This window comes from Oncorhynchus mykiss, chromosome 23, assembly GCF_057628025.1.
Source record: "Oncorhynchus mykiss isolate SJ-2025 chromosome 23, ASM5762802v1, whole genome shotgun sequence".
Taxonomy (NCBI): Eukaryota; Metazoa; Chordata; class Actinopteri; order Salmoniformes; family Salmonidae; genus Oncorhynchus; species Oncorhynchus mykiss.
The window spans coordinates 42,588,055-42,609,554 of record NC_143044.1 but is presented as its reverse complement, the minus strand read 5'-3'; the positions used below and the strand labels follow the sequence as shown (position 1 = coordinate 42,609,554).

The following is a 21,500-nucleotide window of genomic DNA, read 5'->3' as shown; positions in this document are numbered from 1 at the left end:
CAAAAGTTGATCAACTTTCAAAGCAGAATTACTTTCCCATTGTTACCCAAAGGCAGTGTATGATATACAATTTTCTAGCTGTAAAAAACACAATTTCAGATTTTGCTACATAAGACCGAAGTAAGGTGGTGAGGCACATATATCCTGCTGTCATTTTGAGGTCCTAGCTGCAAGGGCGAGGGGCATAGGTCTGATCTGGAGCGGCCTATATAGGGTGTGGCCAGGGTTTGTTTGGGGGTGGTCTCAGCTGGTTGGGGTCTCTCTCTCTCTCTCTCTCTCTCTCTCTCTGACTCTCTCTCTCTCTCTCTCTCTCTCTCTCTCTCTCTCAAACACACCAATTACTGTTAGTTGTGGGACGCTGGTATGCTGTCTATGCTGGAGGTAGGAGGAGGGTGGGCAGGATAATAGCACAGCATAGACAATGAGATGGGGGCATTGGTGAGAATGTTGAAGCGACTATTGATCTGTGTGTGTTACAGTGCAGCTCTTTGTCTCTCTCTACAGACAGGGGCACTGGGCAGCCATCCTCACGCCTCCTCTCTCTGCCCCAGACACACAGCCAAGGAACGGAGGAGAGAAAAGGTGTGTGTGGCTTTCCCAGAAAACACCCTGGAGATGTGTGTGAGTAGCTAACAACCAACTCCCTGAGTGACACTTAATATGTTGTACAGTTGACTATTTATTTATTTCCTGTCGTTGTACAGTAATCATGTGGTTTGTATGCATTAGGCAGAGTTCAAACCAGGACTGTTGAGGTCAGAGTTCAAACCAGGACTGTTGAGATCTGTTCTCACACCAATATGCTGCATTCGTCATAATCTGGAGCTAAGTAGAGGACACCAAAAAAGGCAGTGTGCTTGAGTGTGTGTGTTTGTGTGTGTGTATGTGTGTGTGCGCGTGTGCATACATGTAAAAGAAAGAGCGCGAGAGAGTGTGGGAGTGCGTGAATGACTGAGCGAGTGAGAGGCTGAGACTGTGACTAGTAAAGAGAGAGAAAGCGAGAGACAACAACCCTGTTTTCTGACATACATGAACATATTTTCTTTCAACATACAGAGCTGCCCAGCCAGAACCTTATCTCACCATCTACAAAGAACACCCACATACACCCCCATAAAGAACACCCACATACACCTCCATAAAGAACACACACATACACCCCCATAAAAACACCCACATACACCCCCATAAAGAATACCCACATACACCTCCATAAAGAATACCCACATACACCTCCATAAAGAATACCCACATACACCTCCATAAAGAACACACACATACACCCCCATAAAAACACCCACATACACCCCCATAAAGAATACCCACATACACCTCCATAAAGAATACCCACATACACCCCCATAAAGAATACCCACATACACCCCCATAAAAAACACCCACATGCACCCCCAGAAAGAACACCCACATACACCCCCATAAAGAATACCCACATACACCCCCATAAAAAACACCCACATACACCCCCATAAAAACACCCACATACACCCCCATAAAGAACACCCACATGCACCCCCAGAAAGAACACCCACATACACCCCCATAAAGAATACCCACATACACCCCCATAAAGGACACCCACATAAACCCCCATAAAGATTACCCACATACACTCCCATAAAGAACACCCACATACACCCCCATAAAGGACACCCACATAAACCCCCATAAAGAATACCCACATACACTCCCATAAAGAACACCCACATAAACCCCCATAAAGAATACCCACTTACACCCCCATAAAGAACACCCACATACACCCCCATAAAGAATACCCACTTACACCCCCATAAAGAACACCCACATACACCCCCATAAAGAACACCCACATACACCCCCATAAAGAACACCCACATACACGCACATAAATAACACCTATATACACCCCCATAAAGAACACCCATATACACCCCCATAAAGAACACCCATTTAAGCACCCATCTCTCCCCAGTTTCTCGGCTATCTCCAGCAGGACCTTCATGATTTGGAGTTGGAACCTCATAAGAAGAGGCTGTGATCTCTCCGTACAGTATTACCAATCCAGTGGAATATCATCTGTGATTGCCAAATTTCAAACAAACCATTCAAAATGTTGTGAAGGGATGTTTGCACTGAACGGGCCAAAATAAGCAAAAGGGAGATTTTTACTGCAATAAACCAAGTTGGGCAAATAATCATCAATCAAATGTGAGCCGTCTCGCATCTGTTCAGATTCTAGCGATATGGGAGAAAAATGATGCATGCTTTTTTCCATGTGGCCTTGGTTCAGCAGCTCTAACCCGGTATGACAGTAACAGTGCCTTGCATTACAACCTGTAACCTGTAATTTAAATGGATTTTTATTTGGAATTCATGTAATGGGCATACACAAATAGTCCACATTGGTGAAGTGAAATGAAAAAAATAACCTGTTTCAAAAAATTAAAAACAATTAAAAATGGAAAAGTGGTACGTGCATACGTATTCACCCCCTTTTCTATGAAGCCCCTAAATAAGATCTGGTGCAACCAATTACCTTCAGGAGTCACACAATTAGTGAAATAAATCCTCTTACGGCTATCGTCCCGCTAGTGGAACCCAAGCCGACAACATCCGGTGAAATTGGAGGATGCGCAATTCAAATAAATATTTGTAATACTAAATTCCACTTGTGTGCAATCTAAGTGTCACATGATCTGTCACATGATCTAAGTATGTATACACTTGTTCTGAAAGGTCTGCAACAACCCTAAGCAAGGGGCACCATCAAGCAAGCAGCACCATGAAGACCAAGGAGCTCTCCAAACAGGTCAGGGACAAAGTTGTGGTGAAGTACAGATCAGGAGATTGGAGTATGTCCATAGGACCACTTTAAGCAGTACACTCCACAACGCTGGGATTTATGGAAGAGTGGCCAGAAAAAAACTATTGCTTAAAGAAAAAAATAAGCAAACACATTTGGTGTTCACCTAAATGTATGTGGGAGATGATTGTGGACTACAGGAAAAGGAGGACCAAACAAACAAAGTAGATTTGGTTACAAGGAAATTATAGGGGATGTGCCCTAGTGGGCTAAACCGGCATCGCAGCTTGGTAGACAAAGGGACTGAGAAGGGTGCGAAAGATAAGACACTACACAGTTAAAAATTCTAACAATTGAAATGCTAATCCTTTGCACATGAACGCTCACTCATTAGGGAATAATTGCAATCAATATATATATATATATATATATATATATATATATATATTTACGCTCAGTGTGTCATCGTGAACTCTGTTGGAAAGTTTGTTTCTGTTGGAGAGTTTGTCCGCACTCTCTCTCTCTCTCTTCCATGGTTAGAATGGATAGTTCAGAGTCCCATTCAGAAATGTTGTTAAAGAATAGATGTTTCAGCTGTTATCAGCCTTCACAGTCAATGGTATAGAATTCCTACCTGCAGACTAGTAATTAGTACCAAAGATGTGTTCTTATTCTGTCGGTATCGATAGTCTCAGAGTTTAACCACATGGTATAGTTGAAAGAATCAGCAATCTACTCAAACCTTAGCTCCCTCTGTGATGAGGTACTGGTCTCTCCTCAAACCTTAGTCCTCTCGTGGTAATCAAGGTAATCTGGTCTGAATGGAATTCCTCCAGGTGGGAGTTTTATTCGTAACAGTAGGAAGGGGCTGTCCCATGACCCATGTCTGTGCTCATGGGGTGGGCCAATGATTTAGTTAAACTTTAAATGGAATTGGATTCTCTTTCATTAAACAGTTTAAAATCACATTACATAATTTCACAAGTAGTGTCATCTTTACTCATTCATTTTATACAACAATTAGATGCAAACCTCACAACGGAGACTCTTGTATTAACAGAGTTATGGTAATATGGCTGTATTATCTCTCATGAGTTTCACAAAATTGTACAAAACGGACCAGTTCGTAGCTGGATTCTCCCCCGACCATGTACACATTCTCCAAAACATGGACATTGTTCAGTTCTCAAGTTCTATGATGTGGAAGAGGTTCCTTTGTTCTCCTGTGAAACTCCCTCTCTCTACACTCTAGCCATGAAGAGAGAGAGGTGGTGAGAGAGAGAGGGGGAAGGTGCAGAGAGAGGGAGATGGTGCTCGCTGTATCTGGTAGGCTCGTGTCACTGGGAAGCTCGCAGCTGTGCTTCCCTTTGTAGTCTGTAATAGTTTGCAAGCCCTGCCACATAAGACCAGCGTCAAAGCCGGTGTAGTATGATTCAATCTTAGCCCTGTATTGATGCTTTTCCTGTTTGATGGTTCATCACAGGGCATAGCAGGACTTCTTGTAAGGTTCCGGGTTAGAGTCCCGTACCTTGAAAGCGTCAGCTCTGTCCTTTAGCTCAGTGCGAATGTTGCCTCTAATCCATGGCTTCTGGTTATGGTATGTACATACAGTCACTGTGGGGACAACGACCTCGATGCACTTATTGATAAAGCTAGTGACTGATGTGGTGTACTCCATCGGAAGAATCTCGGAACATGTTCCAGTCTGTGATAGCAAAACAGTCTTGTAGTTTAGCATCTGCTTCATCTGACCACTTTTTTATAGGCTTTGTCACTGGTGGTTCCTGCTTACATTTTTGCTTGTAAGCAGGAATCAGGAGGATAGAGTTGTGGTTGGATTTACCAAATGGAGGGCGAGGGAGAGCTTTGTATGAGTCTCTGTGTGTGGAGTACAGGTGATCTAGAATTTTTTTCCCTCTGGTTGCACATTTAACATGTTGATAGACATTTGGTAGAACTGATTTAAGTTTCCCTTCATTAAAGTCTCTGGCCACTAGGAGCACCGGCTCTGGGTGAGTGGTTTCCTGTTTACTTATTTCCTTATACAGCTGACTGAGTGTGGTCTTAGTGCCAGCATCTGTCTGTGGTAGTAAATAAACAGCCACGAAAAGTATAGCTGAAAACTCTAGGCAAATAGTGTGGCCTGCAATTTATGACAGTATACTCTACTTCAGGCGAGCAAAATCTAGAGACTTCCTCAGATTTCGTGCACCAGCTGTTGTTTACAAATATGCAGACTTAACCATACAGAAAGCACCCAGCATAGCAGCAGCTGACCCCAACAATGGAGTGGAAGCCTTCACTTTGATAGGCCTAGGATATAGGATGCTTCAGGTGCCCAGTTTAGGGTGGGCGATGAGAGGTAAACGGTTGTTTCTGTGGTTCTATCGTTCTGAGTCAGGAAAGTGAAACCCATTCCGAGGTGATAATGCACCCTGCTCTCCCTGGCAACTGTGGCACGCTGTACTGTGGGCACATGTGATGCCCGGGGCGTTGCATGCACTGGGAGAGAGGCGGGAAGGGCCTCCTCAGGTTCCCATGTGATTCCTCTACTCGGAGAGAGAGACTGTTTGCACATCGTTATAACACTGTATATAGAAATAATATTATATTTGAATTGTTTTTATTATTTTGTAACTTATGTGATTGTAATGTTTTATGTACATTTTTATTGTTTATTTCACTTTTGTTTATTATCTATTTCATTTGCTTTGGCAATGTAAACTTATGTCTCCCAGGCCTATAAAGCCCCATGAAATTGAATTCAGCGAGAGACAAGAGAGGGAAAGCAACAGAGAGAGAGCAAGGGGAGGGGCAGAGAGAGGGTTTAGAGAGAGAGAGAGAGAGATAGAGAGAGAGATAGAGACACAATTAGACCCAACCAAATCATGAGAAAACAAAGAGATAATTACTTGACACATTGGAAAGAATTAACAAAAAAACAGAGCAAACTAGAATGCTATTTGGCCCTAACAGAGAGTACCTGACCACTGTGACTGACCCAAACTTAAGGAAAGCTTTGACTATGTACAGACTCAGTGAGCATAGCCTTGCTATTGAGAAAGGCCGCCATAGGCAGACATGGCTCTCAAGAGAAGACAGGCTATGTGCACACTGCCCACAAAAGGAGGTGGAAACTGAGCTCAATGTTTGACCATATTAGAGAAACATATTTCCCTCAGATTACACAGATCCACAAAGAATTCGAAAACAAACCCAATTTTGATGAACTCCCATGTCTACTGGGTGAAATTCCACAGTGTGCCATTACAGCAGCAAGATTTGTGACCTGTTGCCACAAGAAAAGGGCAACCAGTGAAGAACAAACACCATTGTAAATACAACCCATATTTATGCTTATTTATTTCCCTTGTGTACTTTAACCATTTGTACATTGTTACAACACTGTATAAATACATAATATGACATCTGTAATGTATTTATTATTTTAAAACGTCTGTATGTGTAATGTTTACTGTTGATTTTTATTGTTTATTTCACTTTTATAGTATATATATATATATATATATATATATAATTGACTTGAGAGAGAGAGAGAGAAGGATAAACTATTAGGCAACAACAAATTCAATCCCTTTTAGACAACTTCCCGGACTTCCCGGACAAAACATTTCACTATAATAGTGAAGGTGTAAACTTGGCAGTAGAAAAGGAAAAGCACATCAGAAATCAGTTCAATACAATTGAAGAATCCATAGAATCTAACGACTTCTGGGAAATTAGGAATAAACTAAACAAACAACAATACGAAAAGTTATCTATCCAAAATGGCGCTGTATGGATAAACCACGTCTCCTGTCGTTTTGGCCCTACATCAAAGAAAACAGCAAAAACACGTACATGATCAAATTAAAATCTTAAAATCAACAATTAAAGACTACAAGAGCCCACTGGATTCTACAATTACATTGAATGAACTACAGGAAATAAAATACAAACCCTCCAACCCAAAAAGGATGGTGTTGATGGTATCCTAAATTAAATGATAAAATATACAGACCACTAATTCCAATCGGCTATACTTAAACTCTTTTACACTATCCTTAGCTTTGGCATCTTCCCAAAAATGTGGAACCAAAGACTGATCACCCCAATCCACAAAAGTGGAGACAAAGTTGACCCCAATAACTACTGTGGGATATGCGTCAACAGCAACCTTAGGAAAATCCTCTGCATTATCATTAACAGCAGATTCGTACATTTCCTCAGTGAAAACAATGTACTGAGAAAATGTCAAATTGGCTTTTTACCAAATTACCGTATGACAAATCAAGCATTCACCCTGCACACAATCTAAATGACAAACAAACAAATGAATACAATGCATAAGCCCAACCCTCTTCAACATAGTGCCTTCAGAAAATATTCCGACCTCTAGACTTTTTCCACATTTCCACATTTTGTTAGGTTACCACCTTATTCTAAAATACATCACAGTTTTTTCCCCTCATCAATCTACATACAATACACCAAATGACAAAGCAAAAACAGGGTTTTAGAATTTTTGCAATTTTATAAAAAATTAACACTGAAATATCACATTTACCTAAGAATTTAGACTCTTTACTCAGTACTTTGTTGAAGCACCTTTGGAAGATATTAGTCTCGAGTCTTCTTGGGTATGGCGCTACAAGCCTGGCACATCTGTATTTGGGGAGTTTCTCCCATTCTTCTCTGTAAATCCTTTCAAGCTCTGTCAGGTTGGATGGGGAGCATAGCTACACAGCTATTTGCAGGTTTCTCCAGAGATGTTTGATCGGGTTCACGTCCGGGCTCTGGCTGGGCCACACAAGGACATTCAGAAACTTGTCCCGAAGCCACTCCTGCATTGTCTTGGCTGTGTGCTTAGGGTCGTTGTCCTGTTGGAAGGTGAACCTTCACCCCAGTCTGAGTTGCTGAGTGCTCTGAAGTATCTCTCTGTACTTTGTGCCGTTCATCTTTCCCTCAATCCTAACTAGTCTCCCAAAAAATACCCACAGCATGATGATGCCAACACCATGTTTCACCATAGGGATGGTGCCAGGTTTCCTATAGAAGTGACACATTCAGACCAAAGAGACCAATCTTGGTTTCATCAGACCAGAGAATCTTGTTTCTTGTGGTCTGGGAGTCATAGGTGCGTTTTGGCAAACTCCAAGTGGGATGTCATCTGCCTTTCAAGAAGTGGCTTCCGTCTGGCCACTTTACCAGAAAGGCCTGATTGGTGGAGTGCTGCAGAGATGGTTGTCCTGCTGGAAGGTTCTCCCATCTCCACAGAGGAACTCTAGAGCTCTGTCAGACTGACCATCGGGTTCTTGGTCACCTCCCTGACCAAAGCCCTTTCCGCAGATTGCTTAGTTTGGCCAGGCAGCCAGCTCTAGGAAGAGTCTTGGTGGTTACAAACTTCCATTTAAGATTGATGGAGGCCACTGTGTTCTTGGGGACCTTCAACGCTGCAGAATTGTTTTGCACCCGTTACTGCAATGGTTGATCCTAAAATGAACTGTTGGTTTTCCTAACCCTGGCTGGATTCGGATAGGAATTACACATCACTTTACAAAACAGCATAATGTGACTTGCAGGTAGGATTTCAAAATTCTGCGAAATTTCCCAGGTTGGAAGATCCCTGGAAATCACTTTAAGTAACTGTACTCAGATAAACTAAGTGCATTGAGTTTTCTGAAAAGTTTTGAATAACGACATAACATTGGGGTTCACAGTGTCCGTTGGTCACCCTGCATCACTGTCTCCTAATGAAGTGGTGACCTTGCCTCCTCCTAGTGAGGTCAGTCAGTGTCTATGTGCATTCCCAGCGGCTGCATCCTTTAGAGTGTCCACACACCATGAGGCCCTAGCTACCACAAGGCCACCTGCGGCTAACTAACACACATACTATGAGGGCCCGCTCTGAAGCCACCAGGGGCCAACAGCCTGCCTGGGACTAGCTAACACACAAAGGCATGTCCACACACACCTTGAGGGCCTGCTCCGAAGCCACCAGGATCCACTAAAACACAAAGGCATGTCACTACTGCTGACATGGCCCAGGTACCTGACATGTACACACACACACCATCCCTATGATCAGGAATAGTATCATGGGGAGGAAGGCTTAGGGTGGGTGAAAAGTAAAGTGCTGTGTTGGCTGTTGGGAATTCCTCTAAAATACGTTTTTATTACTGCTCTTTTCTTGGGTATCTGTTCACTACCTAAATAAATGGCTGAGTGCCCTTCTTTGCCACATACCATCACCCTTACATCCTGGCACCTCTCTGCATACCAACGTCCTGAAGGAGTTTCCGATCAGCTCACCCTACGTCCACAAAAAGGAGGGAAGGTCATTAAAACTTGACTTTTGCAAAATGGCTGACCATTCTACTCTGTGTATTTCTGTTGGATTGTGAGGCTGTGCAGATGGCTGCTTTTCAGTTCTGCTCTTGCCTTCCTTCATGAAAGAGAAGAATAGCCCTATTCTACTTCAGTACAATTTGGCTGAGTTGGGGGGAACAATTTGAAAGCTTGTGAGGAGCTCTCCCCAACCAGACATCGGCATTTGGGACAGAGAGAGAAGGGGCAGGGGTCGGAAAATGTTGGCGAACAAAAAAAGGAATGTTTCTGCATTCCACTTTTTTCCGCCTCAATGTTTATACTGGATATTGGGTTGGCCTTTTGCTTGGATACAGAGTGATCTGTGAGAGGGGAATGCAGAGAGCCAAAGTCTCAAAATCCGTTACGCTTCACACAAAATAGCTTTTTTACAGCTTTTTTACACACCGTAGGGCTTATCCTGATGCAGGAAAAGTACAATTGAACATTATACTTTCAGCCCGTCCTTCTCTGCATAACGTTGGGAAGGTCACAAAACAAAGTACCAGCTATTGTACTAAAAGCTATGTCTATCAACTCAGTATGAGGGTAAACATATTATTCCTACACAACCTCAAACTACACCACATGTGAAATCTCAAATCTCAGCCCCAGTACCGGCATCCATACAGCCCCAGTCCAGCCCCAGTAGCAGCAGCCATACAGCCCCAGTCCAGCCACAGTAGCAGCAGCCTTACAGCCCCAGTCCAGCCCCAGTAGCAGCAGCCATACAGCCCCAGTCCAGCCCCAGTGCAGCCCCAACAGCAGCAGCCATACAGCCCCAATCCAGCCCCAACAGCAGCAGCCATACAGCCCCAGTCCAGCCCCAGTGCAGCCCCAAAAGCAGCAGCCATACAGCCCCAGTCCAGCCCCAGTGCAGCCACAACAGCAGCAGACATACAGCCCCAGTCCAGCCCCAGTAGCAGCAGCCATACAGCCCCAGTCCAGCCCCAGTAGCAGCAGCCATACAGCCCCAGTGCAGCCCCAACAGCAGCAGCCATACAGCCCCAGTCCAGCCCCAGTCAAGCCCCAACAGCAGCAGCCATACAGCCCCAGTCCAGCACCAGTGCAGCCCCAACAGCAGCAGCCATACAGCCCCAGTCCAGCCCCAGTGCAGCCCCAACAGCAGCAGCCATACAGCCCCAGTCCAGCCCCAGTGCAGCCCCAACAGCAGCAGCCATACAGCCCCAGTCCAGCCCCAACAGCAGCAGCCATACAGCCCCAGTCCAGCCCCAGTGCAGCCCCAAAAGCAGCAGCCATACAGCCACAGTCCAGCCCCAGTGCAGCCCCAACAGCAGCAGACATACAGCCCCAGTCCAGCCCCAGTAGCAGCAGCCATACAGCCCCAGTCCAGCCCCAGTAGCAGCAGCCATACAGCCCCAGTGCAGCCCCAACAGCAGCAGCCATACAGCCCCAGTCCAGCACCAGTGCAGCCCCAACAGCAGCAGCCATACAGCCCCAGTCCAGCCCCAGTCCAGCCCCAACAGCAGCAGCCATACAGCCCCAGTCCAGCCCCAGTAGCAGCAGCCATACAGCCCCAGTCCAGCCCCAGTCTAGCCCCAACAGCAGCAGCCATACAGCCCCAGTCCAGCCCCAACAGCAGCAGCCATACAGCCCCAGTCCAGCCCCAACAGCAGCAGCATTACAGCCCCAGTCCAGCCCAAACTGCAGCAGCCATACAGCCCCAGTCCAGCCCCAACAGCAGCAGCCTTACAGCCCCAGTCCAGCCACAGTAGCAGCAGCCATACAGCCCCAGTCCAGCCCCAGTAGCAGCAGCCATACAGCCCCAGTCCAGCCCCAACAGCAGCAGCCATACAGCCCCAGTCCAGCCCCAACAGCAGCAGCAATACAGCCCCAGTCCAGCCCCAACAGCAGCAGCATTACAGCCCCAGTCCAGCCCAAACTGCAGCAGCCATACAGCCCCAGTCCAGCCCCAACAGCAGCAGCCATACAGCCCCAGTCCAGCCCCAGTAGCAGCAGCCATACAGCCCCAGTCCAGCCCCAATAGCAGCAGCCATACAGCCCCAGTCCAGCCCCAACAGCAGCAGCCTTACAGCCCCAGTCCAGCCACAACAGCAGCAGCCATACAGCCCCAGTCCAGCCCCAATAGCAGCAGCCTTACAGCCCCAGTCCAGCCACAGTAGCAGCAGCCATACAGCCCCAGTCCAGCCCCAGTAGCAGCAGCCATACAGCCCCAGTCCAGCCCCAACAGCAGCAGCCATACAGCCCCAGTAAAGCCCCAACAGCAGCAGCCATACAGCCCCAGTCCAGCCCCAACAGCAGCAGCATTACAGCCCCAGTCCAGCCCCAACAGCAGCAGCCATACAGCCCCAGTCCAGCCCCAGTAGCAGCAGCCATACAGCCCCAGTCCAGCCCCAATAGCAGCAGCCATACAGCCCCAGTCCAGCCCCAGTAGCAGCAGCCATACAGCCCCAGTCCAGCCCCAACATCAGCAGCCTTACAGCCCCAGTCCAGCCCCAGTCTAGCCCCAACAGCAGCAGCCATACAGCCCCAGTCCAGCCCCAGTCCAGCCCCAGTAGCAGCAGCCTTACAGCCCCAGTCCAGCCCCAGTAGCAGCAGCCATACAGCCCCAGTCCAGCCCCAACAGCAGCAGCCATACAGCCCCAGTCCAACCACAGTAGCAGCAGCCATACAGCCCCAGTCCAGCCCCAATAGCAGCAGCCATACAGCCCCAGTCCAGCCCCAACAGCAGCAGCCATTCAGCCCCAGTCCAGCCCCAGTCCAGCCCCGACAGCAGCAACCATGCATCCCCAGTCCACCCCTGACAGCTCCAGTCCAGCCCCAGTAGCAGCAGCCATACAGCCCCAGCCCCAGTCCAGCCCAATTTCTGATAGACACCTCAATGTATGGATGGACATGGGCTGACTCTCTCTGGCTTTAAAGTGGATAGAGGGAAATTTGAAAATGTAACACTTAACAAGCAATTGAAAAATGGGGGAGCAGAGTGAGAGACAGAGAGACAGAGAGCGAGGGACAGAGAGGCATAGAGAGAGAGGCATAGACAGAGAGAGGCAGAGAGAGAGAGAGGCAGAGACAGTGATTTAACCCTTTCCTTCCTCTCTTTATTTGTTTTTTTGTCAGGGACGCCCTGCAATCCCCTCGCCCTTCTGGAGAAAAAAATTATAATTTCCTCATGACGAAGTCGGAAGATATTCTTCTGGCTGACGATGACTTCCATGATTATGAGTCACAATACAAACATCAGATCAGGGTTTTCTAGAACCCTGACTCATTGTTCCTATGCCAAATGCACCCTATTCCCTCTTTGGTGTACTACTTTTGACCAGGGCCCATTGGGCACACACTATATGTCAAATGGAATCATGTAGTAACCAAAAAACTATTAAACAAATCAAAATATATTTTGTGGGTTTAGATTCTTTAAAGTAGCCACCCTTTGTCCATCTTAATTGGGTTGAGGTTGGATGACTGTGGAGGCCAGGTTATCTGATGCAGCACTCCATCACTCTCCTTCTTGGTCATATAGCCCTTACACAGCCTGTAGGTGTGCTTTTGGATCACTGTCCTTTTGAAAAACAAATTATAGTACCACTAAGCGCAAACCAGTTGGGATGGCATATCGCTGCAGAATGTTGTGGTAGCCATGCTTGTTAAGCATAACCATTCACTGACAGTTTCACCAGCAAAGCACCCCCACACCATAACACGTCCTCCTCCATGCTTCACGGTGGGAACCACACATCTGGAGATCATCCCTTCACCTACTTAGTGTCTCAAAAAGACAAAAATCGCAAATTTGGACTCATCAGACCAACTGACAGATTTCCATCGATCTAATGTCCATTGCTCGTGTCAATGGGCCCAAGCAAGTCTCCTCTTCTTATTGGTGTCCTTTAGTAGTGGTTTCTTTGCAGCAATTCGACCATGAAGCCCTGATTCAAAAAGTTTCCCCTTGACGTTGAGATGTGTGTTACTTTAATTCTGTGAAGTATTTATTTGGGCTGAAATCTGAGGTGCAGATAACTCTAATGAACTTTTCCTCTGCAGCCGAGGCAACTCTGGGTCTTCCTTTCCAGTGGCGGTCCTCATAAGAGCTAGTTTCATCATAGCGCTTGATGGTTTTTGTGACTGCAAAGTTCTTGACATTTTTGCATTGACTCATGTCTCAAAGTAGTGATAGACTGTTGTTTCTCTTTGCTTATTTGAGCTGTTCTTGCCATACTATGGAATTGGTCTTTTATCAAATAGGGCTATTTTCTGAATACTTCCCCATACCCTGTCACAACACAACTGATTGGCTCAATCACATTATGAAATAAAGAAATTCCACAAATTAACAAGGGACACCTGTTAATTGAAATGCATTCCAGGTGACTAGCTGATGAAGCTGGTTGAGAGAATGCCAAGAGTGTGCAAAGCTGTCATCAAGGAAAAGGGTGGCTACTTTGAAGAATCTCAAATATAAACTATATTTTAATTTGCTTAACACTTTTTTGGTTACTACATGATTCCACATGTGTTCTTTCATAGTTCTGATGTCTTCACTATTATTCTACAATGTAGAAAATATTACAATTAAAGAAAAACCCTTGAATGATTAGGTGTGTTCAAACTTTTGACTGGTACTGTATATGTGCACTATAATTGGAATAGGGTGCCATTTGGGACTCAGACTTTCACTTGCCCTGCCTTGTTCCTTCATGATGTGCTGTCACAAAGCAGTTTTCTTAAATTTGGGGTAAAATGTCTGTGTTCCACAAACACCCCCATGCATGGTTTGATGGTTTGATCCTACTGAGTCAAGCACAGGGCATCATAAAACTGCTTGTTTGTCCAGAAATGACCACAGCCATTATATCAGCTCATACAAAAGTGTGTTTAATATTGAAGGGATATATCAAATATAATGTTATTGTATTTCCACAAAACATCATACAAGAAGAGAGTGTGGGCAAAATGTGGAGGTGTCTGTAAAACAACAAATTAGTTTGATATGGGGAAAGCATGTTTTCACACAGCCATCCAAGAGATGAAACATACTGACCACTGTATCACTCCTTCATTCTGAATTCCACTCTTCGGATATATGTAGCTACATCAGAAGCCTAACAGAGAGAGCCAGAGCCAGAACTTTATTACTCCACACTGTAACCCACCACACCACACATCATTCAACAGCACTGCGATGTACTGCCACATACTGACCTATGGGTGCGCTGTCCTATTCTAAATCACATTAATTGTGAGCTCATCAGACCCAAAGAGGCAAGCAGGGTTCATGTTTCTCAGCATGGCACTCTGTAAATATCAACAATATTGCAGTAGGGCCTTTGACTCCAAGATAGCTGTTCCGAATGGGCCCTTATTCACAAAACTTTACCATAGTTCTGAATTCACTTTTCCACAGCGCTAAACTCACTTCTCTTTTGAGAACTATTCCCTCATAACTAAGAGTTGTTTCCAAAACAGACTATGTCTGATATGTCAGATGCCTGTGATGTTGCTACAGTATGTGTTTTGGGGACAGATGACCGGAGAGACCCTGGCTGGATCCCTGGTGCTACATTGTGGCTCTGTGCCCAGCCTGGCTAGTCCAGCCCTCTCCTCTCCTCCGCTCTGCTGCGCTCTGAGTCCACACACACAGTGGCTCCAGTGGAATGTGATGACCGTGTGCTGGACAAAGCCCTACATTCATATCCTCGTGTTCCACGTCCCACTCCACTTTGGGAGCCTGGTCACTGCCGGGCAGAGAACTAGGCTAGGGGGACACAGTCAGTCCACCCTGACCCTGACTCTGACCCTGGTGCCTCCCTACACACACCCCTGCACTAGATCCAGCCTAAGCCACCTTGCCTCCCTACCTCCCCTCTCATTCAACTTCTTCCCCTTTCACCTTTGCTCCCTTACCTCGCCCATCTTCAGACTAATCCAGCTCTAAGCGATTCGGTGCCATTTCATTGAGGGAGGGTGAGGGAGGGAGTGGGGGAGGGATGGGGAAACTGAAACATGCCTCACTTAAGAATGGAAGGTTATGCTTCAGGGAGTGATCAGTGAGCTGGAGTTCATTTACGACGATTAGGGTTATGGCAGGGCGAAGAAGAAGCCCACCCGCACGCAAGAAGGTGGTGAGTGTGTGTGTGTCCACAAGGGAAAATGTCCAACATCCCCATGTGGACAAAGCTTAGGATTAGTGTTACAATTAGGGTTAGACTTAGAATTAGGGTTAGGGTTAGGGTAAGGGTTAAGGTTAGGGAAATAGGATTTTGAATGGAAATCAATCCCACAAGGATAGAAAAACAAAATGTGTGTGTGTACGCAGTAGTGGCATCTGGAATGAAACCGCTGAATAAGCACCATTCCAGATATAGGTTTGTGGCTGTTAGGACTAGGGCTGTGGCTGGTAGGGCTGTGGCTGGTAGGGCTGTGGCTGGTAGGAGTAGGGTTGTGGCTGGTAGGACTAGGGCTGTGGCTGGTAGGGCTGTGGCTGGTAGGGCTGTGGCTGGTAGGGCTGTGGCTGGTAGGAGTAGGGTTGTGGCTGGTAGGAGTAGGGCTGGGGCTGGTAGGGCTGTGGCTGGTAGGACTAGGGCTGTGGCTGGTAGGGTTGTGGCTGGTAGGACTAGGGCTGTGGCTGGTAGGGCTGTGTAGGACTAGGGCTGTGGCTGGTAGGACTAAGGCTGTGGCTGGTAGGGCTGTGGCTGGTAGGAGGAATAGGGCTGGGGCTGATAGGAGTAGGGCTGGAGCTGGTAGGACTAGGGCTGGGACTGGTAGAACTAGGGCTGGGGCTGGTAGGAGTAGGGCTGTGGCTGGTAGGACTAGGGCTGGGGCTGGTAGGACTAGGGCTTGGGCTGGTAGAACTAGGGCTGGGGCTGGTAGGAGTAGGGCTGTGGCTGGTAGGACAAGGGCTGTGGTTGTTAGAACTAGGGCTGGGGCTGGTAGGAGTAGGGCTGGTAGGACTAAGGCTGTGGCGGTCATGACATTTTGTCTCAAGGTAATTGATCGTTAATTAACTTGAACACATTTAGCATCTCCCAGCTTCCACGCATAGCCACTGAAAGTAAGCCACTACATAATAATGGCGCCGGAGGTGATAGCTGCCGATTTACAGGCTCCTAACTAACTGTGCTATTATGTTAGTTTTTTCGCGATGTTTGTAACTTATTTTGTACATAATGTTGCTGCTACCGTCTCTTATGACCGAAAAGGAAATGGATATCACACACAGCAATTACTCACCTCGAACTGGACAAAGATTGTTTCTTTAAACCTGTCTGCTCCAGTCCCCTGTCTCCTCCTGCAGCAGCTCCTACACCCCCTCGGATCATCAATGACCATCTTGCCTATACTGTGAAGCAGCTTTTGGACGTGCACCGTCAGGGTCGTGGCTGGCAGTACCTGGCAGATTGGGAAAGATACGGGCCTGAGGAGCGCTGCTTGGTACCCCGCCGTCACATTCTGGACCCCTTCTTCTTGCGGTATTTTTATACCGCACACCCAGAAAAGCCTGGTCGGGCGACACTGTCACATCTGCTCCTGCAACGCCCTCTTCTGCTCATCCTGTGTCTCCTTGACCTGCCACCACTCCCCCAGTACTCTCTCCCTCTCCCTCTCCCTCTCCCTCTCTCTCTCTCTCTCCCCCTCTCCCTCTCCCTCTCCCTCTCCCTCAGATTGTGTGGGCGGAGACAGGTGTGCTGGAGTCAGAGCAGAGCAGATCCCCAACAGCTGCAATCTGTCCTAAGTATTGAGAAATGGGTCCTAGCGATTGAAAAAAACGTAATATTAAGACAGTAGAGAAATAAATATAGTAGGCCTAGCCTATAGAAACCTTATGGGAACCGCCTCTTTTTTCTTTAAAAAAAAAACTTTTAAAAAATGTTACCCCTTTTTCTCCCCAATTTCGAGGTATCCAATTGTTAGTAATTACTAATATGTTCACCGTAACAGCCCTATCCAGATGTATTAATTTATCAAAAGAAAAGGTGTCTGTTGATGTGTCTGACGGCTATTACCTCTCTCTGTCTTCTTCTCCCTTGAACCATCTGTAACAGTCAGACCTATCTCAGTGTCTGGCTGACCGACTACAAATGAATGGGGGAAAAGTTTGGGTGTGAATGATGTCCTCTTCCTGAAGAGGAAGGAAGGAAGTAGGAGGATAATGATTTGCACACTCTAGAGACCAGGCAGGTGCCAAAACATGGAGTTGATTATCCTATCTTCCCCGGGCCACCACCCAAGAACACAAACCATTTCAGTCATATTAAAGGGGCAATGAAAGATTTAACAGTGGGGTTAGGGAGAGGTGTCCAAAGGCCTGCACCCAACACACAATACATGGAAGTAAGGACATCTTTAAGATGGTTATAGAATCAAATTAAATGTACCACTGTACCAGTCTCTCTGGTAGTAGAGACCATACAGTGTGTGGTGTGTTTACTGAAATATATTTTTGTCATGGTATTACTAGGCGGTGTCAGAGGAAAGCCCCAAAAAATTGGCAACGACTCCAGTCACCCAAGTCATAGACTGTTCTCTCTGCTACCACACTGCAAGTGGTACCGGAGCACCAAGTCCATGTCCAAAAGGCTACTTAACAGCCTCAACCCTCATGCCATAAGACTGATGAACAATTCATCAAATGGCCACCTGGACTACTTACATTGATCCCCCCCTTTGTTTTTACACTGCTGCTGCTCACTGTTTATTATCTATGCATAGTCACTTTAACCCTACCTACATGTACAAATTACCTCGACTAACCTGTACCCCTGCACACTGACTCAGTACCAGTACCCCCTGTATATAGCCTCGCTATTGTTATTTTATTGTGCTATTGTTATTGTATACCTTATTATTTTTTTACTTTAGTTTACTAACTCTTTCTTGAACAGCATTGTTGGTTAAGGGCTTATATGTAAAGTTCATGGTAAGGTCTACCTGTTATATTCGGCACATGTGACAAATAAAGTTTGATTTCATTTGTATGGAAAAAAAAGTGCCATGTATGTGAAATGTATTTAAAAATAAATCAATAATACTTTTTCCATTGTTTAATGAATGTGTTGAAACTGTCACAAAACATAAACTGCTGTCTGTCTGTCTGCTGTCTCTCTGCTCTGCTCCGTATTTCCTCTGATCTGATGAGAGCTGAGCACCCCGTGCCTCCAAGGCCTTTTCCTCCAGGCCCTCCAAAAGACACCAACATCACATGGAGGCAAAAACACTAAGATGCAACCACACATGAACTGCCATGAAGTCACACAGACACACACGTGCCATAGTGTCTCACATAACACAGATGTCTCTATTGTGTTTTATCATGAAGAGACATGGGAAATGTGGATATTGTGTTTGTAACCGACCTGATAGACAATGGAAACCAAAGAGACAAGATTTACAACATTCTTTGTATCTCTTAATAATAAGTTCTCACAAAACCCTCTGCAGTAGACCAGAAGTTAAAACAATAACCATACCAGAGGACTGTAGTCACCAAATACTATCACCCACTTATCAAATCAAGGTCATTTCACAACGTAGCTGGGCTATTGCAAGCGGGCAGACCATCCCTGATGGTTACAGCTTGCTGAGATAATATACCCAAGGGAAATGATTGTCCCTCTGTTTACAGAACAAAGTCAGACTAAGGCTTTTACAGTATAGTACAGGATACAGTAGCTTTCTTCATATTAGTAAGTTGTTTCTGATGCTCTTATACAATAGTGGGGTGCCAAGTAGCCCAGTGGCTAGAGTGTTAGGCCAGTAACCGAAAGGTTGCTAGATCGAATCCCTGAGCTGACAAGGCAAAAATCTGTCGTTCTGCCCCTGAATAAGGTAGTTAACCCACTGTTCCTAGGCTGTCATTGTAAATAATAATTTGTTCGTAACTGACTTGCCTAGTTAAATAAACAATATTTTCTATGTCAAAGGTTGTTATATTTGTTATATTTCAGTCTTCTGTGATGTCTATGAAGTGTAATACCTGGATGCAAACTCAAAATGTCTATATATATGACAATGGTGTCATCTTTTTTGTAAGCCCATAACCATGTGTGTGAGATGTATACTTTTGTTTTAAAGTAGATTTGTGTAAGACCACCAATAATCACTCTGTGTGACCCTGATTTAGCCCACTGTAGTAAAAGCTTAACACTGAAAGTGTGGACCTTTATACACCCTGTAACAGTGTTACTTTTAACACTGTGTTGATTTTGCTGTGTACATAGGGAATAGGGTGCCATTTAAGACACAAGTTAGGTCCTCAGATGAGCCCAGAGAGGTCATCTTACTTCCCCTGCAGGGCCACACCATCTGCTTGGCAGGGGAGCTCCTATAGTGTCAACAGATTTACCAGCTCACTTCCTCTCCTGTTCTCCTTCCAGGTGTGACAGCACTCTTTAAAGGCAGCCCCATGCACAATTCATGAGAGTAGATTGATTTCCTTACAATGGTGGCAGTGGGAGGGTCCAGGCCAACTGATATGTAAGTGTTGGTCTGAGGAAGCTCTGATAGTCAGCCACTCATGTAGCCAAGCAGGAAACACCAGTCTGAAGCTACACAACGGAGAGAGGAGTGAAAACATAGCAGTCAGAGAGACAACAGACCTGAGTGTGTTTTCAATGGAGCTCAACAGTGTTTAGAGAACGAATCAAACATCCTGATTCTGCCCCGGTCTATTCTTACCTGATAAGCGTGTGACATGTTTTGGGCTGTAGGATGGAGTGTTGAAGGGTTTGGCAAGGCTTAAACTGAGGCAGTGTGTTGTGTGTTTGTGTGCGTGTGAGACTGTCCAACTCCTTTCCCTAATGTGTTTGTGTAGTCCCAGTCACCCCAGGTTACTCTCACACTGTCACACACACTGGCTGACCGACGGAACTCTGAAATTCAAGCCCCTGCGTGCCGTGACTGTAGTCACCCAAGAGTGCTGGTTTTAGGTTCCGTGCTGGCGCCCATCTCTCCTCTCTCTCCAAATGCCACACGATGTCAAGTATCAGGTCTCATACTCATCAGGTACTGGCAGGGCCCAGTGAAACAAATCCAGTAAGGCCTCCCTGGCTCCCTTCACCACGCCCCGCTCAGGCCTCCCTGGCTCCCTCCACCACGCCCCGCTCAGGCCTCCCTGGCTCCCTCCACCACGCCCAGCTCAGGCCTCCCTGGCTCCCTCCACCATGCCCCTTTCAGGCCTCCCTGGCTCCCTCCACCACGCCCTGCTCAGGCATCCCTGGCTCCCTCCACCACGCCCAGCTCAGGCCTCCCTGGCTCCCTCCACCACACCCCGCTCAGGCCTCCCTGGCTCCCTCCACCACACCCCGCTCAGGCCTCCCTGGCTCCCTCCACCACACCCTGCTCAGGCCTCCCTGGCTCTCTCCAGCACACACCGCTCAGGCCTCCCTGGCTCCCTCCACCACGTTGTGTTATGATTCTATTTCAGGATTTCTCTGGATACCAAATCGGTTTACGTGTCTAGTTTCATTCTCATAGTCCCAGTACTGCAAGAACTGGTACTGAAGACAGAGACAGAGATCGAATATTACTGAGATGGTCCCCATGGGGATACAGACAGTGTTGTGATTGTTGATGTTGATCCCAATAATGTGGCTTCATTTTTAAGTTGGACTTATGGACTTGTCCTATATGACCTCATCTGTTCTATATGACCTTATCTGTTCTTTATGACCTCGTCTGTTCTTTATCTGTTCTATATGACCTCATCTGTTCTATATCTGTTGTATATGACACCTTCTGTTCTATATGACCTCATCTGTTCTATGTAACCTGATCTGTTCTACATCTGTTCTATATGACCTCATCTGTTCTATATGACCTCATCTGTTCTATATCTATTCTATATGACATCATATGTTATACATGACCTAATCTGTTCTATATGACCTCATCTGTTCTATATGACCTCATCTATTCTATATCTGTACTATATGACATCATCCCTTCTATATGACCGCATCTGTTCTATATCTGTTGTATATGACCCCATATGTTCTATATGACCTCATCTGTTCTATATAACCTGATCTGTTCTACATCTGTTCTATGTGACCTATTCTGTTCTATATCTGTTCAACATGACCTCTTCTGTTCTATATGACCTCATCTGTTCCCACTCTAAAACAAGTTAAACCCCTTTAAAATGAATACTCTAAGTAACGTGTAAAACTCAATTCAAGGAGAGCCGAGTGTCTGTGGGTTTTTGCTCCACCCTAGTACTTGATTGATGAATTAAGGTCACTAATTAATAAGTAACTTCCCTCAGGTGGTTGCCTGGGTCTTAATTAAAAGGGGAAAAAAACTAAACCGCAGACACTCTGTGGAATGAGTTTAGCACCCCTGCTCTAAG

At 46.0% G+C, this 21,500-nt stretch overlaps 1 long non-coding RNA gene across 1 annotated transcript; it reads left to right on the top strand.

The window, feature by feature from the left end:
* Nucleotides 1-403: 403 nt before the first annotated feature.
* LOC149972607 (uncharacterized) lies at nt 404-18,186 on the top strand. The gene is made up of 2 exons (XR_016491217.1): nt 404-621; nt 12,272-18,186. It is a non-coding gene; the product is annotated as an uncharacterized LOC149972607 (long non-coding RNA).
* Nucleotides 18,187-21,500: the final 3,314 nt, after the last annotated feature.